General features: G+C 46.4%; 1 protein-coding gene and 1 pseudogene across 1 annotated transcript in view; both read left to right on the forward strand.

The window, feature by feature from the left end:
• Positions 1 to 24,326, forward strand: part of Rnf220 (ring finger protein 220) — a 219,074-nt gene that overhangs the window by 130,917 nt on the left and 63,831 nt on the right. The gene's annotated exons all lie outside the window — the stretch shown is intronic.
• Positions 3,884 to 5,446, forward strand: LOC104852462 (annotated as a pseudogene).

The following is a 24,326-nucleotide window of genomic DNA, read 5'->3' on the forward strand; positions in this document are numbered from 1 at the left end:
TCTCTCTCTCTCTCTCTCTCTCTCTCTCTCTCTCTCTCTCTCTCTGTCTCTCTCTCTGTCTGGCAGGAGCTCCATACCCTGCCTACAGCTTTGTGAGCCCTGGGTGCCTCCAGATGGGCTTGGCCTGGGGTGGAGCTGAGGGCCCTATCTGCCCAGGTAGAGCATAGCTCCTTCAGCACTCTCTTGGACCTTTGGCTTCTGTCCTCTTCAGGGCCCATCCCAGTGGCCTCAGCAGAGCTGGAGCTTCAGAATGGGGTGGCCTTGAAAAAGGTTGTAGCCACTGGATGACAATGTCACCTCCTGAGAGATGGTGAGGACTGGTAAGCAGGAAGTGTGTCTAAATTGGCCCATGTCCCCAGCACTAACATAAAGCCTGACCTCTAACAGCAGTTTTAGATACAAGGTTTAAAATGGTAGCTGACTGAAGAAGTGAAGGGTCTGTCCACTCTCTGTCCAGATATTGGAAGGGAACAAATCATAATGTGACTAGAGAGGTAAACACTTTTCCAAACAGTAAAAACAGCCTCAAGATTTTCCAGTAGCCCTATATTCTTTCTTACTTCATCAGTTTGGTTCCCGAGGGAAGAGGTGGCAATGACTAAGTGGATAAGAGAAAGGGTACTGGCAGGAACACACACGAACAGAACAACGAAGATAGTATCTTTAGAGTTTCCAAACGCTTCATACCCAGCAATCTTCCTTTGGGCTTCTGTCACCTGTCACATTGTCAAGCACTGAGGCCACCTCATTGAGTGAGACCTCGCTGCCCCTACCCTTGTGTAGCTATTGCATTGTGGGGTGTAAAGATCATAACAATTCTTCATTAATTCTTTCATTCAGCAAACAGTGATGCCAAGTGGACTCCTGGGGATGGAGAAATGAATCAGACATGAATCCTGCCCTAGAGGAGTTTACAGTCTGAGGTACATGTACAAATAAATAGATGATTGTAAAACAGTGTGATAAATACACTGAGTGAGCCCAGGGGAGAGGTAGGGAAGCCTTCCTGAAGATATTTGAGTGTGTCTTTAAAAAAGAATATCTGATGGCCAAGCATTCAGAGAGAAATCATTTCTAGGCAGAAAGACCTGAATTTGAAGGGGGAAATTCAGGCAATTCAGCCACAGGAGAATGGTGCAAAGGGGTATTAAAGGGCTAAGCTGGAAGAATTTCCATGCTATCCTAGAGCAATTTCCATGTTATCCTGGAGAAATTTCCATGCTGTGTTAAGGAGTTGAGCCCATTCTGAAGCAACTGGGGATCACTGAAAGGAAAGATCTCAGCAGTGTGGGAGAGGAATCATCCGAAGGGGCCAGCTACATGCAGGACTCATTTGAGGGCCACCGCAGTGATTGGTGTGGTTTGTGCCCCAGAGGTTTGTGTGCTGGAAGCTTGATCCCCAGTGTAACAATATTAAGAGGTGGCAGAAACTTTAAGGTGTGGAGTCTAGCAGAAAGGAATTAGGTCAATGGGATGTCGTCATAGAAAAAGAGCGATGCTGGGCCTGTGGAGTTGGTTCTCACCACAGTGAGTTGTTTTCAAGAAACCCCACTCCATATGTTTGTCTCCTTCTGTAAAGGGTCATTTCTTTTTTCCATTCTCCACCATGTTGCAACACAACCAGGGGACCAAAGCCATACAGTTCAGACCTTCTGGCTTCCCCAGAATCATGAGCCAATAAACTTCTTCTTCTAATAAACCAAATCATTTCAGGTATTTTACTGTAGCAACAGAAAATAGATATAATGGTCTAAATGAAAGATTGGTGTCATCTGCCTAGGGCAGTGGCACTGGGAAAGAGGGCGTGGAAATTGATAAGGTGGTTTAGCCAGAGGTTTGAAGAGGGATTAGTGATTGCTAGACACAGGAAATGAACAAGGAGCTGTCCGTTTCACAAGCTGGGGAGAGGGCACAAGAGTGCTTCATTCTGGTGGACCCAGCACAGTGTGGGAGTCCAGGGCCTTGCAGGCAGCCCTGCTTAAAACCACGTGGTGGTCCTGCCTCTGCTGCTGAGGCTGCTGACACCTGCTCCCAGGCCTTGATGACTCCATTTCCCAGTCCCCTCCCCCTGCCTCACTGACTTTGGAGGTGATTAGTAATAAAACTTTAACAAGCATCCATAGGTGCGTCTCCCTGTCAGTTTTATGAGGCCATTTCCTGAGCAAAGATATAGGAGCACCTTCCGTCTCTCCTCACCATGCTGCTGCAACTGTGTCAGTCTCGGCTTCATCTGCAGCTGGTCCCACACGACTGCAAGGGCTGTGATACCTGAGGCTAACTCACCCAAAGAAGCCCCAAAAGGCAGGCGTATACCCACCCACAAGACTCTGGAAATTGCCATTGGCAAGCCTGGAGTCATTTTCCTGGCCTGGGCCATTGTAAATCAAAGGGGCCTCTTTTCTTCTATCTTTTCCTCCTCTACTCCTGTGCCCTTCCACCCTCTCCTAGAGTTGCGTTCCTGATTTATTCCACCTGTGTGTGTTTATCCAATCCTATCACAGATGAATGTTGCAGATCTAGTTAGCATTCATACTTGCTCCCTGCCCTTGGGGATCTGATGAAGTGAACAGGGCTAGGAACAAAAGACACTACGAAGAAAACAAAACACACTGTGATCAAAGTGCTTGTGCCTTCAGGAAGTCTACAGTGAGAACCGAGCATGAAGCACTTCATGAGGCCAGGGGTGTTGGGAAGAGACTGGGGAGTGTTTAAGAAGGGGACAGTAGCCTGATGGTATTGAATAAGGACTTCCGTGAACTGGGGTGGGGGTGAGGCAGCTCCTTCTTTCCTGGCAATGTCTACCTGCACCTGGCAAGGTACAGGCTGGGCTTGTCCAAGGTGAGCATTCTCTAACTGTGCTGAGCTGAGGCTGAAGCAGGGCACCCCGAGTCCTTGGCCTCTGCTTCAGGAGATGGCTGCACCTGCACATGGATTCTGGTAGCCAGGAGGACTGGGAATTCTGAGCCTTCCTTCCTCAGCTCTGATGGTGCCTATTTCAAGGCCACACAGGGAAGTGGGGCCAGGTGAACAGGAAGCGGGGTGTGAGGCTTCATTCAATGCTACTGGCCCCTCCCTCATTCCTGAAATTCTCTGGGACACTGCTGTTTCCTGTACATGACATAATGCAAAGACTTTAGAGTTGGACAGACATGGTTTTAATCTGAGCTCTGGAATTTCAGTCCCCATGGGGAGGTTACTTTCTCTGAACCTGTTTCTCCATCCAAACAATAGAGATAGGCACAGTGAAGCACATCTATAATCCCAGACACAGGAGGCTGAAGCAGGAGGTTGGCAATTTGGGGCCTAGCTTGGGCAACTCAGCAAGACCATTTCAAAATGAAAAAAAAAAGTGGGGCTGGGATGTAGTTCAGTTCAAAGGCCCTGGGTTCAATCCCCAGTACCACACTAAAAAAAGAAAAAGTACCTACCTCAAAAGCTTGTTAAGGCTTCTTGCTTCTCATTGGTGCTTCTTTGCTACTTTGCTGCCTTTTGCCTGCCCTGCCATGCTATGAACTGTTTCTCCTCTGCCATTCCACCCTGCCTTGGAATCAGCTGACTATGAACTGAAACCACTACAAACTAATGGGAAAAAAATTTTATCAGCTGTTTCTCAAAGGAATATAGCTAGAATACATAAAGAACTAAAAAAAAAAAAATAGACACCCCGCTAATTTAAAGATCCAATCCAAAAATGGCATCTGAAATTAATAAACACTTCTCAGATGAAGTACAAACAGCGTAAGTGAAAAAATATTTAACATCACTTGTCATTTGAGAAATGCAAATTAAAGCAACACTGAGAGTCCATCTCACTCCAGAAAGAACAGGTATCATCAAGAAGTCAATCAAGGGGTGGCTCCCTAGCCCCAGGCAGGAAGCCCAGATGGGAGAACCCTGGGCTGGGGTCCCCCGGAGGATGGCAGCAACTGGACTGGCAGCAAGGAAGGCAGGGAGGCATCTGGATGCAGAAGGCATCTGGAGCCCTGACATCAAGCAGAGCTTCCGGAGGCGCTGGCCATCTACGCACCCTGCAGATGCTGGAAAATAACCTGTCTGATGAAGGCAAGATGTGTGGTCGGAACAAACTGATGGCCTGCTACCTTAAGCTCATAATTGGGAAGACCCAGACTCTGAAACAGGTCTCTAGTCATATCCAGGCTTTGACTGGAAGGAAATCCAGTCCAAGCTGAAGGACCAGGTTTCCAAGAGCAAGGCTTTCCAGATGATGGCCACCATGCCTCCACCCAGCTCATCTCACCTTCCCTGAAGACCAAACTGGGTCCTGCTGGTCCTCAGGCCACTGAGCTGTTCCAGTTTTGCCCAGGGGGCTCTGGGCCCACCTGGAGTGTTCCAGATGTGAAGCTATTCTCACAGTTCTCCTTGTCACGGACAACCCCATCTACTGACCTTCCAGGGTACCAGCCCCCAAGCCCTCTCTCCCCTTCTGCCTCCTCTGCCCCATCACCACCAGCCCAGCAGACTCTGCCCCTGGGCACTGCCCGGTCGCAGCTAGTGGAGTCCTCAGCCTTTGTGGAACCTCCAGATGCAGCTGACTTTTACCAGAGGCACCTGTTCTTCCACATCAGCCGGCACTGTCCCAGCCCTGGAGCGCCCCAACCCGGAGAACGCGGACCTCCAGCAAGTCCAGGACAACTTCCTGGAGAAAAAGCAGGGTCTGCCGAGCTGTAGGATTGAGCCCCACCACCCCGAGGCCTTTTTGCCCTGGTCAAGTTCCGGGCCAACCTGAACAGGGTGAGGAGGCAGGCACTGGCGGTGGCAGCGGTGGCTTCTATGGAGTGAGCAGCCAGTGTGAGAGCCTGGAACACATGGCCCTCACCTGCTCCTCCGTGGTCAGAGACAGAGCAGGCCCAGCTGGAGGACGGAGGTTCGTGTACCAGCTGCTGCGCTCACCCATGTGCGAGGGCCTGTTGGCTCCTGCACAAGCTGTGGTAGCTGCCTGAGCGGTACATAGTGCACAGCGTCCTGGAGAACTTCATAATCCTGCAGGTGGTGACCAAGCGACCCAGGAACTGCTGCTGGGCACCACCTATGTCTTTAAGGTCTCTGCCAGTGGGTGTGGAGCCCAGCACCATAATCTACTGCCTGGTCAGGGACTGAAGGGGGACCCCGCAACTGGCTTGCCCCGGAGACACCCTCCTCACGGGAGGACACTCCAGATCTCCATGCTCTTCATCTGGGGAGGGAGCTGTGAAGGAAAGCGGCTGATCTCAGAGGCCTGAGCAATGGGGACTGTCCCCTAGTAGAAAGGGACGCCAGCAGCACATCAGGGATTGGGACGGAAGTGAACAACACCCAGGTCCCCCTACTCTTCTGTATATATTGGGGGGCCCAAATTACACATTGACTTGTCCCATTTCCTGCCCCCCAGTATCTCCCTCTTCCCACTACCCCTTTTTGTGATCTGTGGTGTCACAAAATGAAAAGTAACCCTTTCTGTGTAGGTGCAGAGCCAGGTAGGCCCTGGAAATATTTGTTTTAATATAATGAGATATTTATATGTGGGTGTTAGGGCTGTGACTCTATCCCAGCCAGGGGAGCAGCAGGGTGAGGACCTTGAATCCCACCCCCTTTCTTGTAAGTGAGCCCCAGACTGGACAGCTGCCTTCCTTTCCCTCCCAAAGTGTATTGGTTTGTGTTCTGACAGAGGGGAAAGTTATTTTACCAAAAAAAAAAAAAAAAAACAAGGGTGGGGGGTATAGCTCAGTGATGCCACGCCTGCCTGGCAAGCACAAGGTCCTGAGTTCAATCCCTGGTACCCCTCCCCCCAAAAAATAAATAAATCGATAACAAATGCAGGCAAGTCTGTGGAGGAAAAGGAACCGCTCTCAACTGTGGATGGGAGTATAAATGCAACCAATATGGAAATTAGTTTGGAGATTCCTCAAAATTCTAAAACTAGAAGGTTCCATTTGACCCAGCTATTCCTCTTCTTAGTATCTTCCCAAGAGTTAAAAGCATCACACCACAACAATATATGCAATCCATGTTTATAGCAGTACAGTTTGTAATAGCTAAATCTTGGAAATATCCCAGCAATGGATGAATGAATAAAGAACATGTGGTTTTTATATACAATGGAGAATTACACTGCTGTAAAGGATAAACTTGAGACATTTTTAGGTAAACGGATACACCTTGAGAATATAATTTTAAGTGAAATAAACTGGACACATGTTTAAATACTGCACTGTTTCTCTTGTGTAAGAACCCACAAGTGTAAATAAGAGCCCAAATGTGTGATAGATATTGGGAAGTAAGAAGAAAATTCTCAAATGGGAAGGGAAACAAGGGAGAGGGAGGAAGAAGGGAAGGAAGAAAAAGAATAGAAGGAAAAATGGAAACAAAGCTTTTGTACGTAGGGAGGAAAATAGGGGAAAAAAGAATCAAGATATATTATGTACAGGTAAAAATTCCCTATAACGAAAGTGATCATTATGTATATAAAGTATACTAATAAAATTAATTATAAGAAATAAAATAAAATAGAATGGGGGAAAAAAAGCTTGTTAAGAAGCTCAAGTGAAATGAGCCAGGTGTGGTGGTGCACACCTGCAATCCCAGCACTCGGGAGGCTGAGGCAGGAGGATTGCTGGGAATTCAAGGCCAGCCTGGGCTACAATAGTGAATTCAAGGCTGGCCTGAACTACATGAGAGGAAGTCAACTACTTTGGTTCCTTTCTTCTTCCAAGTCCACCTTCTCTAACCACCCTGAGTGTTCCTTCTGGCTCAGAGGTCCTTCTCATCCTTAAGCCCCTCAGTGTCCCCAGGACTAATATTGGCTATAGCTGCTTCTTCTTTTCAAATCCCTCTTCTAGATCAGAGCCTCACATCCATAGCTGCCCACTAGATCCAGTCCAGTTTTACATTTATTAGACTCTTGTCCAGTAGAGCTTCGCTGGGCCCTGTGGATTTAGAACTGGTACATGCCTTCAAGACTTTATTATTCTATAGAGTTTACCCTCTGGCTTCTGTCTCCTCTGTGAAGTTAAAATTGAGGTCATCTGCTCAAAGAGCTTGAGGGGTAGAGACTAAATAGGGAAACAAGGAATGTTAACTGTTAAAAATAGCTGTAAGGGAAATATTTCTCAAATTATTCCCCCCTTTCCATCCCTGTTCAGCTCACCACTTGCCTAGACAATTGCAATAGCCTTCTTACTTGGGAGTCTTCGGCCTTGGCTGATCACTGGACTCCCCAAGTTAGGTAGGGCTTTCCAAAAACCCAATACCTGGATCACTGTCCAGCGACACTGATTTAATTGAACTTAGTGTGGCCTGGGTATTAGCAATTGTAAAGATCACTACTGGTACAACCAAGGTTGAGAACCACTGTTGTGTTTTCTGGCCTCTATTCTCAGCTCCCCCGGTCTTGTTTTGCACACCAAATGTAGCCACAGTGAGCCTCATACGACACAACTCTGGTCCTGTTGTCTCCTTGCTTGTCTGCCCTATGGATTATAAGTTCCTCCAGAGCAAGGACTTTTGGGGATCAACTCTGTGTCCCTAGTACCTAGCTTGGGGGCTGGCAGCAGAAGTGCTCAGTCAGCATTCCACAACCCACACAGTGGCAGACAGACATTGGTCCTGTGCCCAGGAATATATAGGTAAATTATATCAGTTTGCCACAGGACCAAGAGAATAAGGTTGGGTGCAGCTCTAGAAGCTTGAAAGAAAGCAGAGAAAGGAGGGTGAGAGGGAGCAAGCAGAGAAGGAAGCAGGGAGAGGTCAGAAAGGCAGAGTTTCCTGAGAGGTGAATTATCAGAGGGACCACCACGGGTCGGGCAAGCACCTCAGCCCAGGAGTAATGGAGTTAGGGAGCAAGGCCCAGGCAGAGCCAGAAAGAGCAATGGGAACCACTTAATCTGCCCCCAGGAAGTGCAGGCTGGGGACAGGCAGGCAGGAGGCAGCCAGCCCATTCCTCAGCAGCTAATGCCCCCAGCCTAACACAATTACCCCTTCCCTCTCCCTGGGCCCAGGCAAGAGGGAGGTTGCATGGAGGGCAAGCATGCCCCGCAGCTGGGGAGGTGGGGGCAGCCTGGAAATCCAATGAGGGGTTCCACTTCAGGTTATCAGAGCTGCCCATTTTAGCTAGAAGGCTTCAAAGGGTCTGGGCCAGGGGCTGGGAAGGGGTGCTATTGGGAGGTCTCTGAGGCCCCCTGCCCCATCCCTCCCCTGGTACCAGTGAGACTTGATCCTGGACACTCCCCTCCTGGCCCTATGACACCATCCTCCTGGCCCCCAGTCTTACCGCTTCTCTGAGGCCAATCTGCTAGCCTCACATTCCACCTGGGGCTGGCCCCTCACTGCTTCTCACTACCCAGCTCACAGCCTCTCACCCTCCCTCTCTGCTCCACATTGATATAAATGGAGGCCTCGGCTGCCTTTAAATAGTCCGATCTATCAGAGGGGCGCACGCTGCCCATAAATCTGCCGGGGGCTGATGGCTCCTAAGTGGACTGATAGGAGCTATTTCCGGCAAGGTGTTCAGTTACTCTGCCCCTCCTGCCCCTCCCCCCTAGCTTGCCCTTCCCCAGGGGCAAGGACCCTTTTTGTCATCTGGTAATTGGCATTTTTTCACTTGCACTTGGTCCTACAGAGGGAGCACAGCGCCCAGCCGGTCCCTAACTGGATTAGCATTGGCTTTCAGAGCAAGCCCCTCTGGAGTCGACCTTCTAGTTCAAGAGATCAAGATCGAGCTGTTGGCTCAACAAGGAAGGGGCTGAGGTGGGTAGCACTGGCCCGGGGGAGTCAAAACTAAGTGGGGAGGGAGGGAGTAGATGAAGTCCTCAGCCCCTCTCTGGCTGAGCCTGCCAGTTTCCAAGGCACCAGTTTATGCAGTGTGGAAGGGACTAGAGATAGGCTCTGGAATTGGAGTCTCCTTCCCAACCACTAGAGCCTGCCTTCCTCCCCAACAGGGCTGTCTTGAGCTAGCCTTGAGTTTTCTTTTTCTAGAAATGACCTGGTACTGAATGGCAGATAAGAATCTGAGACCAGGGAGGGGTTTCTCCAGACAAACAGTGTGGAGCTGAAACAGAAGTTGGAGAAATCTTGCTAGGGATTTAGCTCAGTGGCACCATGCCTGCCTTGCAAGCGCAAGGTCCTAAATTCCTAAACTCAATCCCTGGTACAAAAAAAAAAAAAGAAGTCTCAGAGACAGCTGCTACACGCAGGGGTCTGCTGCAGGAGCTCTACATCTTCCCTAAATTGGAAGGCAGCTGTTAATGGATAGGCTCACTTGAGGGAGGAAGAAAAGGGCTCTGGACCCCAGAGCTCCCTTGGGGAGACACAGAAATGCCTTTGGAGGTCACCCCAGTGACCTCTGGCCAAGAGGTCACCATGGCCACTCAGAGATCATCACTAACAAAGCTGTATTATCCATCTCACCCACTTTGCCTAGTTGCATAGACATAGGCCCTTGCCCTGCCAAAGACTCCTGGAATATTCCTGATATGCCTCTTGTATCTAAAGAGAAGAAAAAAATCCAGAGATGGTAAAGGCCAGAGAAGAGCTGATAGAAAATTATTCCTAGAATGTGTCTATAAAGCACTTGTCAGGCTTCTCTCCTGGAATCTGGCTCTTGAGAGGGAATCAAGAGGACGGATCAATGTTCCTTATCAGGGTGCAGGAAATGAGATGTTCTTGCTTATGGATTCTAGGTTCCCACCAGGAAGCGTCCCATCAGAAGGCTTGGAAGAGTGATATTTTGAGCAATACAAAATGCTCAGGTTACAGCTCATTTCTGACCAGCTATTAGTGGGGGGAGGGGACTAGGACTTTGCAAGAGGGCCAGGAGAAAGGCAGGGGATGAGACTGCCTGCTATGTGGGACCCTTGGGCAGGGACCACAGATAGCCATGTAGCCCATAGCCATTATCTTGGAACAAAGGATACTTTCCCTCCTGCTCCAGGGAAGAGGGTGAGCCCTCAGAAGCCCTATGAATGCCCAGTACCATGGAGGCTACTGAGGGCATCAACGGCACTTCTCCAGTGAACTTTCAGGTGACCTGGACAGTGTCTATCTACCCTTTCTTGTTGGGAAGTTTTCATGGAAATATCTTTTGTTTAGAAGCAAACCTGAGAGATTTGGGGGCAGCCTCCAAAACCAGGGCTAGCCTTGCAGAGCACAAGCAGTTACTTCACCTCTCCCCTTCTCTTCATTCGTGCATGCATGCGTCCATTTGCTCATTCTACGCATTGTCACCATCATTTGCTGAGGGACCTGATCTGTGCTGCTGAGTGAAGGTTGGGAGAATAACCAGGGCCCGTTCCCACCCTCGAAGAGCTCACTTCTCCTAGGAAGAAACAGGCTTGTGAACAGATGACGAAACCCAGACTGTAAGTGCCCAGCGATCACTCCCCAAAACCAACTTGGGGCACCGGTCCTTCCCTAAAACCCGGATCCCCCCTATACTGCCAGGTGTCTGACTCTTAGATTCCACAGATTCCATTTGTCTGTAGCTGAACTTTCCTACACGTCTTTACGCCTCTGAAGATTTTCAGTCTTTGGTGTCCCTACCTCCATAAATGGCACCACAGAGAACTGGCACTGTCCCCAGAGCCAGAATGCCAGTTCTCCCTCAACTCCCACATCCCACTAGTTACCCTCCAGAGTGACCCTTCTGACAATGTCACTTCCACCGTGCCACCCCTCCACTGAGAATCCTCCAGCATTTATTCCTCCCAGGCAGGGGGAAATCGTACTGTGGCCACAAAGCCCAGCAGGACCTGTCTGGCCCCTGGCCCTCTCTGCTCATCCCCACTACTATATCTCACCCTCACTCTGCTGCAGTCACACTGGCTGCCTGGGAGTTGCTCCAAACATTTCAATGATAATAACAAACATGTACTATGAAACAGGCAGGCATTGCTTACATGTTTTATCTCATGTAGATATTTGTGCACTTATTCTTGTCTTTCCCTTCTATGATCTTGGGAACACTAAATTTATCTTCATTCCTTCTAGACAAATTCATCTTTGTAACCCCGGAGCCTAGTAGTCCACATGGTGGGTGTATATTTCATGTCTGTCGAACAAATAAAGGAACAAATACCAAATGGGAAATCCCTGCATGAAGAAAGACTGAGAAAAAGCACTAGTCTGATCCATGCAAAGTTCAGCAGGTGTTCCTTTGTAGCCCTTGCCCTTTTGAAGTATTGTCCAGACCAATGAAAAGCCTTGACAAAGGAGCCAAGGCCACATGACCATGGCCAATGAGCCCACTTGGGTTTCTCAGCACTGAGGCTGGCTTTGGCCCAGTCTGGGCCCTGTGGAGATGAAGCTGTAGGTCAGGACAAGAGCAGTCTGTAGCGGAGAGACCTCTAGATGACCCAACTTGGAGGCTTACAGGCCACTGGGCTGAGTCCCCAGCTTTCCAATGGACACACTGTGGGGCCCAGATTACTCATTCGTCCTCTGCCTTATTTTCCATTCATTTATGGGATGAGATGAGGGGTTTGATGGGAAGAATTCTGAAGGCCATTCCTACATGAGTATTATAGGGTGTTGCAGAGACAGCTCGGGTTCAGATCAGCCCAGTCTGGAAGCTCTGGAGAGGAGGCTGGCTTGTTGGCAATGTTGTTTCTAGGTAGAAAACTTTGGCATCAGAACTTAGTCCATGTCAGAACTCAGGACAAAAACTTCCTTCCAGCCCTCCAGACAGACCTTGAGGCTTGTGGAAAATTGATGAAAAACAAAGACTTTATTTGTGGGCAGTCTGAGGTATGCAGAGCTAAGAGAGGTTGGCTGTGGTAAAAGTGTCGTCTCCCCAAGGGAGATTCCGGAAAGGGGCTTTTGTCTGTTTTTAGTCTAGGCTGTCTCCCCGCCCCACGATCCCCAAAAATTATTATAAAGAATTATTGCCATTAGTACGTCTTTCCCACTGAAAGGAGAAAATCGCCTCATTCATAATTTATACCCTCAATTACTATTAATAAAGAAATATTTCAGCAGAAAATCGCCTGGGAAAATTACACGTAACATTGCATTAACATTCTATTTGAACATTTTCATCACATTTGTTATAGAGTTAATAAGAGGGATACGGTCCCCTGACTTCTTCATGAAATTATGGGCTGACGATGATAGTTTAATCTTTTAGACTTTATATAATATATTCACTTTACTAATTGAGCTATCCAAGGAGCAGTTAGAGATGTTCTTAAACGTGGAGACAGAGGAATCAGGGCCATGACTTTGCTGCCAGAGGTACTGCCTGTGGGGTGGGGCTGTGTGATGTCTTAGGCCCTGGGCAGCCTAGGCCCCACCCACATGACCCAGGATCTTTGCATCACCTGCAGAGCCCACAGCTGCCCAGGCCTGCTGGGAAGGTACAGGTGCTGAGAAGGAAAGGGAGAAAGGGAGACGGGAGGCCACAGAGAAGTGAGAAAAGACCATGGGGCATTCCTTTCCAGACCACTTTCAGTAGTCACTAAGTTGCTCTGCCCTCATTGTCCTGGGCACCAGGGGAGTTCATGGTCTAAAAGGGGTAGCAGACCCATGATGCTTTGTGGACTTACCCTGAATGGTGGCACCAGATACCAAGAGCTCCTGGGAGACCTGGGTCTTTGGGATAATCTGTAAGGCCCCTAGAGACAGGTGCTGGAGAAGCCAGTACCCAAAAAGAAGGAATTACTAATTTTTTCCATGAAAATGATGAGATATATTTGAGTTACAGAGAGGAGAACAGAGCAAAGTTAAAGACAGCCATTTGTCACTGTTTTAGTCAATGTACTTTTCCATCCTTTGTCTCAGTGGACACCTATCCAGGTTCAGTTCCCAATGCTGATTCTCCTCAAATGTCACCTTCACATGGGCCTTTTCTCACACAAATATTTTCACTTTCTACAATGGTGCCGTGCTTGATTTTTTTCATAACATGTATCACTTCTTTGAAATGCAGTTTTTCCCTCCTACTAGAGGGACTCTGTCAGTCCCATTCAACACTGAGTAGCCAGTACCTAGGACAGGGACTACACAAAGAGGACATGCCATCTGCATTAGCTGGATTTACCGGAAGTGAAAGGTAGAGTGTACCTGAGACAATGTAGTTATACAGAAGTCTCCTTTTCTCTACATCCCAGCCTCTTCCTCCATTTTTTAAAATTCTGAGGTACTGTCTCACTAAGTTGTCCAGGCTAACCTTGAACTTTTGACCCTTCTGCCTCAGCCTCCCAAGTAGCTGGAATTCCCCCTGCTCTCTTCCTTCGTAATTCACCTCCAGGTCTGGGCACCTGCTTTACCTTGCTGACCTGCTTTGTCAGCAAACGGGAAGTTGGTCAGACTTCGCACTACTGTTCATTACTTAGATGGTAAGGCAAGCTGCCAGCATCCCTCCTTACCTGTGCAATCGCAATGGTCACCCTGCTTCCTTTCTTGCCCCTACAAAAGGTTCTCCACACTGCAGCTAAAATAATCCCTTAAAACATAAAACAGATGCTATGTCTCCCCTGCTCCAACTTTTTTTCCAGGCCTTCCTATTCCACACAGAATGAAATCCAGTGTCCTTATCTTGGCCAACAGGACCCCGTGGCCTAGCCCCTTGCTTCCTACCCCCTCACTCCATTTCCTGCTGCTTTCTCCCATGCCCTGTACTGCAGCCAGGTTGGCCTTGCTGCTCCTTAAAAAGCAGGACCTTTGAACATGCTTTCTCTGCCTAGAACACTCTCTCCTCATGATTCCCACCTTCGTTCGGCTGTTTAAATGTTACGTGCTCAGAAAGGCCGTCCCTGATCACTACTGTCCTCCTCAGTATCTCCTCACTGCTTCCTTTTTCTCCGTTGCACTTGCCCCTACCTTGTATGCCACTGTACTTTCAACTGTTGATTGTCTGCCTCTGGCAGTAGAAGGTAAATCTCACGTTCACTGATATTTCCAGCTCCTGGAATAGCATTTGGAGCATAGTCAGTATTCAATAAATGTATGACAAAAAATTATCATATGAATGAGTGGATGAATTCTTGTTCCACTTCTTTCATATGTACTACAGTGTATCTGGTGAGCTCATCCTCTCTTATGTACAGCCTACTCCAACATGCCAATGGCTTCTACATCTTAACTTCAATCCAACTGATCTCCCATCACTCACTGGACATCTCCCCATAAAGATATCAAAAGTGCAATACATCCAAAACAGAAGGGGTATCCTATACCTCCCTCCTTTAGTTTCCCTTTCATTAAATGGCATCACAATCTTAGATGCCCAATCCACAATCCTGGGATTATTCTTCTTTCTTTACTGTCCCTATATCAAATTAATCTCTAAAGTGTGTTAATTCTACCTCATACAAGTGTCAGGTCAGTCCACCTCTCTCCATTTCCAAGGCTCTCACCTAATCCAGGCCACTGTCATTGTTTCACCAAATTACTGTCTCGGCCTCCAGCTGGTCTCCCTGCCTCCAGTCTCCTTTCCCTCTAATCCTTCCTCTACAGGATGTTTTATGATTTGTCTAAAACATAAATCTTGGAGTCAGAGATAATATCCAGGCTTCTAGCTTGAAGAATTAGATGATAATGACTCCTATCACATTAAATGGAAAAGGAGGCAGTCTGGGAACATGTGACATTTGACTGCCTTTGTGGCATTTTTTAAACATAGCTGTCTCCTCCCACTAGGTGGCAGAAATCATCTCATTTGTCTTTGTACCCTCTGTGTCCTCAGCACCCTGCACAGTGCCTGGCACAGAGCAATTGCTGGTGAATGTTTATTACACGTGGTTGCATTCTGAAATTCATTGAGGAAATGACATTTTCTAAATACATGCTCCAATGGCACCCTTCCCCTTTTATTATATTTATCATCCTGTGCTATAATTCCTGTTTACTTGTCTGATTCCTCACTAAACAATGAGTCCCTCTGTCACAGCTAATTGATCTGTCCCTGGTACATTGCAACATCCTATTTACTGGTCCTTCTACTTCCTCCTAATATATCAGCCTCCATAGCCTCAAGAACATCTGTTTGCCAGGCAGTGATCTCTGGACCAGCCACGTCCTGATCCTCTTGCTGTCTGTACCTTAAGGGCAGGTTTTGACCTCTGCCATCAGCTACTTCCACGAAGGATTTGGGTCATCCTGCTCCTCTACAATACTGAATACCATTGCTAATCGTCTAGGAGAAATGTTTCTCTGTAGAGTCTTGTTCTGTTACTTTGCTTGGGGAGAGTTGCCCAGGAAGGAGGATGATGAGGAATTCAGTAGGTGAAAGGAAGGTTCCTACAGGTGGAAACCATGTTGGATGAAGTAGACAAGGACATGGAGGCTTGAAAAAATAATTCTCTAGGTGCTCAAGGAAGAAATCTTGTAGGAGAAGGTATGAAAGAAAACTAAAAAGAGGGTCAGGGACTTAGCTCAGTGGTGCTTGCCTGCTTTGCAAGTGCAGGGTCCAGGGTTCAAAAAAAGAAAACTGAAAAGAAAGATGGGTGTGAGAACACAGCAGGAAATGGGAGAGCTTATAATATAATTCTAATATGATAGATATTATATGTTTATCATAATATGTAAAAATGAGTATTATTAATTGAATGCCTAAAATGTCTTGGGCTATGTTGCAGGTGCTTTTAAAGCATTACCTTGTCTACCCTTCACTAGAATTCTGAGTTAGGTGCTGCGGAATTTGAACTTCATCTTGTCTGTCTCGAAGACAGTAAGATTCACTAAAGGCTTAGTATGAAGAGTTGCATGGTCAGAATGCCTAGGACCTGCACATGTGTCAAGTTCTGGAAAACTGAGGGGTCATTAGTGAGATATCAGTACTTGGAGACACCAGACCAGGGACAAAAAGAGACCAGCATCCTTAGGAGGAAGTTGAAGGTATCATGGAAAGCAAGTCTAAACCAGGATCAGGAGCTAGTCTGGAAAGAGATTGGGAGAGTTCATAGTCTGGGCTTAAAGAGTTTATATCCACTGACAGATGTCAGGGTCTGACACTTCCAAGAGAACTCAAGGGTAGAGATAGAAAACTTTAGAATCAACAGTTAGCAGTTGAGCCCATGGGGTTATGTGCCCACTGCTGACTTCCACTTACTCTTTGGATCACATTTTAAAATCAAGCTTTAAATTGCTTGCCATCAAGATGTGCTTCCTGCAGCCAGTAAGTACACCCTCTCATACCCCTTAAGAAGACTGAGTAGCATACAGAAAAGCTTCCCAGGACTTTGCAGTGATTCCTTGGTAAATTTACTTGGGAAGTCAGACCCATAAAAAGGGAGTGCTCAAGAGCCAAAGGCCTAGTCCTTCAGTACTATGGGGGACAAGGGAAGAAGAGTGGGTACCCCAGTTAGCCTGTCCCTGCTCTGACATTAGGGAGTTCAATTTTCCTTCTTTTAAGGAACACATCTGTTCACTACATCTTCAATGGCATTGCCTCCAAGGTGCCTTCCCTGACTCCTGGGCCAGGTGAGGTGCCTCTTCTGTGCTTGGCAGCCTCCTAAGCTGACCCCTGGGGACCATTGCTCTGGCTGGGTTTTTATTACTTGCTCTCCCAGTAGTCTGCAAGCTTCTTGAGAAACATTTATCTAATAAATGGGATAATGGGGCCCCACTGTGTGTCATGCTCTGACAGGCCCTGGGACCACCAAGCTGACTAAGATCTGGGCCCTGCCCTAAAGCAACCACCAATGTGGGGACTTGATCCTCATCTTGGAGATCAGCTGGTTTGCTCTGGGTGAATCAGCATAGATCACTTCATCGGAATAACAAATGCTTTCCAAGTCCTTGCATACACATAATTTCCTTTGATCTTAAGGCAGCGACTTTCCCAGACCTTAGCCACCAGGAAGAATTGGGGAAGGGGGGCTGCCATCTTTGTTGTCACAAGTTCACCACTTGAAAGAAAAGAAATAGAAGCTGTGGGATTCCAGCAGTTCTGCTTTCCCCTAGGCTCTGAGAGGCAGAAGTCTGGCCAAGGAGCCAGTTCTTACACCATTTTTACTCAGTTTTAAAGTTGGTGCCTTCCCTAGCCTTTGGGCATGTAGGGTCCCTTCCTAATCCTATTATTCTCTAGCCTATGATTATTAGGAAACCGTCAATTAGGAGAGACCACTGACCGGTTTCTGGCTGGAGCTCCCCAGTACAACCAGGACAGGATGGGCCCCAGTGTAAACCGGATTCACCTTGTAAACAGCTGAGCAGCTGGCCTCCATCTTGGCAGGGGAGCCCCAGCAACAACCCAGCAGGACAGCCCCAGCCCAGCAGGGCATTGTCCAAAGAAAAAGGGGGGGATAAAGCTGAGTAAACAAGAGGACTGGCCAGTTTTTTAGTCTCTGACTTGTTATTCCAGCCAGACAGTCACTGTGCTGCCTGTGGGGTTGGGTCTGGCTGGCCCAGGCTAGCTTGGTAAAACTGGACGTGTTGATGTCTCAATAATCTTCCTTACCTCATATTTGCTGTTTCTCAGCTCACTTTTTCTTCTCTACTCTAGGCTCATTCTGAGAAAGGGCCAGGGTAGAGATCGCTGACAAGTGGGATGGGCTCCAGGAGCTGATGGGAAGATAAGGAATTGAGTATTTGCAAAATTTCTTTGCATAAATAGAGGTATATCCAAGGTATTGCGAAAATACAGAGCAGAGAGTGACATGGCAGATCCAACAGTCAAGGGGGCATGGATGGATCGCCAATGGCAAAGGCAGGAAGTGATAAATGGTGCTCTAGCCAAATAGCAAGAGCTTAAAGGGAATAAACAGTATGATAACTGTATTATTAGCTTTCCTGTCACTGAGCCATAATACCCCAACACCCACACATTAAAGGAAGAGAGGTTTAATTTGCTCACCGTTTCAGTCCATGGTCAGCTAGCACCAAGGGAAAGACATCATAGTGGAAGGATATAGGGGAGTAAAGCTGCTTAGTTATGGTGGCCACCAGCAAGGGAAGAGTGCCACAGAGGAACAGATGAGGGATCATACTACATAGTTCCCAAGGTCACACCTTTAGGACCCATCCGACACCTTCAGGATCCATCCAAACACAGCCAGGAGTGTGCTTTATTAATCTGCTAGGTATTTCTTATCCAATGAAGCTGACCATATCAGGACTAACAGTCATCTGAAGGTAGAAAGCTGTGATAGGAGGGACTACTCTCTATAGGATTATCAGGAAACGACTCACTGGCAGTATGTGGGAGTAGAGAACTCATGTATGAGATGGAGTCAAACATACAAAGAAGAGTCCTAACACAGGAAAAATTAAAGAGTGAAAAAGAAACTGATAAGGAGGCCAGAGTAGTTAGAATTCAGTAAGAGAGAATGTGATACAAGATGTAGTTAGAGAGCCAGGAGATGTAGGGCCTTAGAGCCCTAGAAGTGTGGGTGTATTCTAAGTAAAATGTTAAGCTATTTAAAGTGTTTTTAGTTATTATCTAAAACTACCTTCCCTCTGAAATTTTCACTCCTCTCTCTCACACCCATATTCCCACTATGTTTCCTGCCTCCCTCCCAGCAGGAGGAGCAAGGACGGCTTGTGTCAGGTTTCACCATGTTGATTTCTAATTAGTCCTGTTTTCATGAGATAATGAGTAACGGAGCAAGTTCATAGAGAGTGAACTCCTCCTCCTTGACCTCATCAAGACCTCAGGACTCAGTTCTAACATGTTCTCTCCGCACATTCTGCTCACTTGTTTCTTTACAGTCTCATGATTGTATTGCATGGCACCCATCTTCCTGTACTACTCCTGAGCAAAGCCCCAACTCTGGAGCATTGCTACGACCCACTTCAGTTTTCATAGCTGAGAGCTGTTGAGCAAGATCACAAGATTCTGAAGACCAGATCCACTCCAAATGCCTGTCCTCCAAATCATCTGTGTCTTGGTATTTCTGTCTCTTTATTCTCACATCCTACGTCATCTAGAAAATCAGCATACGTGAGACTCTTCAATGTTGAGCCTCTTCTGTTTAACTTCATCTAAACACTTTCTTCCTCCCTTCTCTCTTTCCCAGAGGTCTACTTCCTCTTGTCCAGGATCAAGCTTCTCTACCTGCATTAAGATCCCATATGATCTGCTCTCTACCCGTCTTCCCATCCTTGTCTCCCTTTACTCTATGTCTTAGCCTTTATGAACGCCAAAACATGCTGTATCTAACAACAAACATAGCTGTCTCTCCATTTAAGCACTTTATATATGTAGATTCATTTTGTTGACACCACAGCCCATACTACAGTGTACTACACTACACTCTATATGTCATACTATATGTATCATGCTGTAATTATCCCTATTTTGCAGGTAAAGCAATTGAGGCACAGACAGCCTCAGTAACCTGCCATGGCCACATAAGTAGTAAGTGGTTGAGTTAGGACTTTGACTCCAGAGCTCATAATTTTTGCTGTTTCTCTGCTAGGAACATCCTTTACCTCTTTATCTTCTCTTTTCCTTTACCTTCTTTACTGGATTTCTACTTAGCCTTAAAGGCTGAGCTCAAGAATGATTTACACCCAGGAACATTCTTTTAACACTCTTCCCCAGTCTTTCTACCAGGCCCCTACCCCTCTATTACCACCATCTAGCAAGTAGTAGGTACAAAAAAAAAAAGTAACAGCATTATTGAAATGTTAACAAACCGTACATTCACCAAACAGTTTTAAGTGTCTACAACTCAATGTCTTTTTAAGTAGGTTCACAGCGTTATGCAACCATCACCATGGTCTAATTTTTGAATGTGTTTCTCCCCTCCAAAAGAACCCCATTAGCGGTCAGTCACCAGCCCTTGCCAGTCCCTGGCAATCACTAATCTACTGTCCCGATAAATTTGCCTATGTATTCTGTACATTCATATAAATAGAATCTACAGTGTGTGGGTTTTGTGACCAGTTTCTTTCATTTAGCATGTTTTCAAGGTCTTTTCATACGATAGCACACACTTCATTTCCTTTTATGGCCAAAAGATATTCCATCATGTGATCTACCACATTTTATTTATCTATTCATCAATTGAAGGACATTTTGGTTGTTTCCATGTTGTGGCTGTGATAAATAATGCTGCCATAGGCATTCATATCTGTTGTGTGGGTGGAAGTTTTCAGTTCTCTTGGCTAGGTACCTGAATATATTTCCAGTTGCAGATCATATAGTGATTCTGTATTTAATATTTTTAAGAACATCCAGATTTTTTACTTTCCCACCAGCAAACAGTGACAGCTCCAGTTTGTCTACATCTTTCCCAACATTTGTTACAGTCTTTTCATTACAGCCATCCTAGTCAGTGTGAAACGTTCTGACAAATGTTTTTTAAACTAAATACTAAGCCTGTAGTTCTCGAAGATTGACACTGGAATTAAGTCTTGAAGGATGAGAATGAATTTGCCAGGTGAGCAAGAGAGACCTGAGGCAGCCAGACAAAGGGCATGTTTTCTCTCTACTGGTTCTGAAGTGGGGAATTTTCACAAACACCTTAGAACCTTGTTGATGAAACCTGCAGAAGGCGCAATTCTAGGATGAAAAATGACAGAATCAGGTGTTGAATGATCACAATTGACTCAAATAAGGGGTAGAATTTTCCAAACATGAATGCAACTGGTATAAATTTTAGAATATGAGTTCCTGCAGAAGGAAGGAAAATTCAACTAAAGAGAGGCTCTGGGGATTGTTTGATGGTAAATCAGAAAAGGCTGGGTTGTAGCTGCTACCAAACATCTAGTGTCTTTTGGACCCCAGAATAATTGAGAGAACAAATAGCTCTTCTCCACTCTGCACTGACCAAACTAGTGGTAAATCCACCTATAGGACTATGTCCAATTTGGCGCAATAGGCACTGATCAACACTAATCACTTCTACACAGACCTTGACAATTTTCCAAGAATGACACATTCCTATTATTTAGAATCCATGACCTTCACAGTTGTCCTTAGAGTGTGGTATAATAATAATAGCTAATTTTTATTAAGGGCTTCCTGTGTGCCAAACATTCTTTGTTCTAAGTGTTTCATGTGTGTAAAAATCATGTAATCCTCATAATAACCTGGAGGTAGGTAAATTAGCTAAGTATTTCAAATCAAAAACAGGGGCAGAGGTGTGAGTAACTTGACCAAGATCACACAATTATTGAATAATAGAACCAAGATTCAGACCTGAGCTATTGAGGGAGCTAAGCAAGCAAAGGTTATAGGGCACCAGTTGCTTCAGTAAGTCCTTCTAGACTGGATCTTAAATAAATTATTTAAATTCTTCATATCATTATTAAAAATTGAGTCTGGGACCAGGCATGGTGGACTGCCATGAGGCAGGAGTATTGCCATGAGTTCAAGGCCAGCCTGAACTACATAGTGAGACTCTGTCTCAAAAAAAAAAAAAAATGTATATATATTTAAAAATTGAGTCTGGGATTTCAAACTTTGGGTTTCTGATTCCAGATGCTATGCCTTTTCCCTCTTTTCCCACCTTGACAATGGAAAATGGGTATGATGTTCACAGTAGAACAGAATAGTGCCTATGGGTCAAGATACTCAAAATCAGGGCCAGGGATTTAGTTCAGTGGCGCCGTACCTGTCTCCCAAGTGCAAGATCCTGCTTCAATCCCTGGTACAAAAAAAAAAAAACAAACAAACTTAAAATCAGGTCATACTGGGAATTGCTGAATGGACTAGAAATGGTCATTATAAAGAAAAGAAGTCTTTAAGGCACACTGTTGTTTTCAGATTCCCAAAAGGCTGTTATGTGAAGTCAAGATCATATCATTTCTGACTGAACCCAAGGAGTTAAACACAGATTGGCCATGGTGAAATTTCCAGAGAGGCAGACTTTACCTCCAACTGGGTGTGAACTTTCTACACAGCCAAAGCCCTCCAGACCAGCAGTGCTGCCTTGGGATGTCATTAGCCTCCTGGACATGGAGGTGCTTAGGGAGGCAACCTGTCAGGAAAACTGTGGAGAGAGGCTGGGCTGTAAAACTTTCCAAAAACTTTCAACAGGTTAGTCTAGAGTTCTGAGCTCCAGCCTCTCCCAGCCTTCAGAACTCCGGAAGCCTCTGAGTACCACACCTGCTATCTGTCCTGTTCTGTCTGGTTGTCCTTCCTTCGCAAAGTGTCCCTAGCCTCCCCAGGAACCTGAAAAGAGGAAACTAGCAGGCCTAGGGCCCGTATCTAGCAGGGCCTCTGTGTGCTGGGTGGCTGCCTCCTCTAGGTCTCTTTTTCCCTGGATGCTGGGTAGACCTTGCTAGAGAAGGGCCAGGGGAACCTCAAGGAAGACAGGCAAGGAGAAGCCTAGAAACAAATTCGGGCCAAAAACAGTGGGTATACTAAAGGATTGACTATCTGGTGCTGAGAAGCAAATGTTCATTGGATGGCATCTTCATTAGGATTTTCCTCTCGTCATACAGACTGCACCACACTCACTCACATATATAACTATTGGAAAAACGATTTTAATACCCATGGCACATTGTCCTTGTGTGATATAAAATCCAATGACATGTGGCATTTGGAAAAGGTCACTTCTCCCATCAGGATTCATTAGCCTGTTTCAGCCTCTACGCCTGCAGGACGGGTCCCAGCTGCCTGTCCCCTACAGTGGGGCCAGCTGGACAGGTGGAGCCTACAGGGACCTTCCCTGGAGAGCAAAGGGCCTCCCCAGAATGCTGGCCAGGGAATCTCTTCTTTGGCCAAGCTCTTTCTCATATATGTCTGAGGAGTAGGAAGGGGTGGTACCACAGAATACAAAGTTCCTAGCCAGGCACCCATAGTTTTGGAGTGTATGAGAAAGAAGAAGGCAGAACCAAAGCCTCCCTGTTCTTCCTAAGTATCACCCTCTTGACAAAGAGAGGGAGACCTGGGACTCTGAACAGAGAGCTAAAGGACAAGAGTGGATTTCATGAGAAGAAAGTCAAGGACATTGGAAAGAGAAAGGCCTGGGAGGCCACCATAACAGGATGCAGGTCCAGGCTTTGAGGAACCTGACTAGAACCTCAGCTCTCTTAGTATCTTGGACAAATCTGTGACCCAGGCCTGGCCTTCTTATCCCACATCCTTCTTATCATACAGTTGGATTTCACCGCTAGGTGTAAACTAGCTGTGCCCACTAGTCAGGCCCCTAGGAACAGGCAAACGGGAATTATCTGTCAATGTGGGTTTCGGGGTGTTCAAAAGATGTGCCAGCAGGCACGAGCTCTGTCCCTATCCCCTTCTCATGTGAGGTCTGTGCCTGAGTTGCCATCTGTGTGAGATATCCAGCACTTGACTGGGGAAGTCACCTTTTTACCAGCTGAACTGGAGCTGCTTCTCCAGGTCTTTGAGATCTTGGCTCATTCAATGGGAGTCACTAAGAGATCACAGCAGAATTCTGGTTCCAAGGTACGAGAATCAGGACAGTCAGAGTGAGAGAGAATACTTTGGAAATACTAAAGCTGCAGACCAGGAACCCGTGATCTCTGATGAGAGACCAGGAAAGAGATGCACCCTAAGGCCAAGCCTCAGAAGCAAGCAGCCCATGTGCAAAGAGGAGTTCTGGGTCCTGAGTGGACTCCAATTCATGCACACACTTATATTCCCCCTCTCACATGGGGAAGGAGAGGCCCCCAGCAAAGAAAATAAGGACTGTCCAGCGAGGCAGGAGGAGACAGGAGAATGTGATGTGTTGGAAGCCAAGTAAAAGAAGGGAGAGACCCACTGGGCTGAAGTTGCTGTCAGTAGTGTAAGCTCAGGATTTCTTAGACTTACCTATCGATATTGGCAAAATGAGAGTCACCAGCAATCCTGGTAAGAGCACTTTTCAGAGAGGATAGGAGGGAAGGAAGAGAAAATGATGAGTATTGACGTCTCTTTTGTGTAGTTTTGCTCCCAGCAGGAGATATATACATTTATACAAAGATTCATTTATTCATCTGAGAAACATTTATCAAGGCCCAAATCTCTATGAGATTCTGCATACTCAAGGTGAGCTGCACAGTCCTTGCTCTTCACACCTCACAAAGCGATTGCTGAGTGAATGAGATGAAGCCTCCATTGTTCCAATGATGATCTGATCTTCATTTTCATAACTATTTTGTAACAGTGGTATTAGAAAGTCCTGCCTGCACTCTCTGTTTATGGAATTCAGAATGTCCCCAATTTTTTCATCTATGCCAGTTCCAAATGTTTTGACCTATCCCTGTAGCCATGTGGTCACACTGCTTTCTAATTTTTTATTTCATCATTGCCAGGATGAAATGCACACTAAAGACTTCTGTGCCCTCCGAGTACTCTGTTAATACCAGTTATTCGAATGTGGCCTACACTAGCGAGGTGGCTCGGTCACTCCTTTCTCTGTGCTTTCAGGGTAACTTGTACATCCTTCTTTCTCAGCACTCAACTCTCTCTCCTTTTTTTTTTTTTTTTTTTTTTTTTT

Source organism: Fukomys damarensis, unplaced genomic scaffold (genome assembly GCF_012274545.1).
Source record: "Fukomys damarensis isolate Sample0158 unplaced genomic scaffold, DMR_v1.0_HiC HiC_scaffold_23, whole genome shotgun sequence".
Classification (NCBI taxonomy): domain Eukaryota; kingdom Metazoa; phylum Chordata; class Mammalia; order Rodentia; family Bathyergidae; genus Fukomys; species Fukomys damarensis.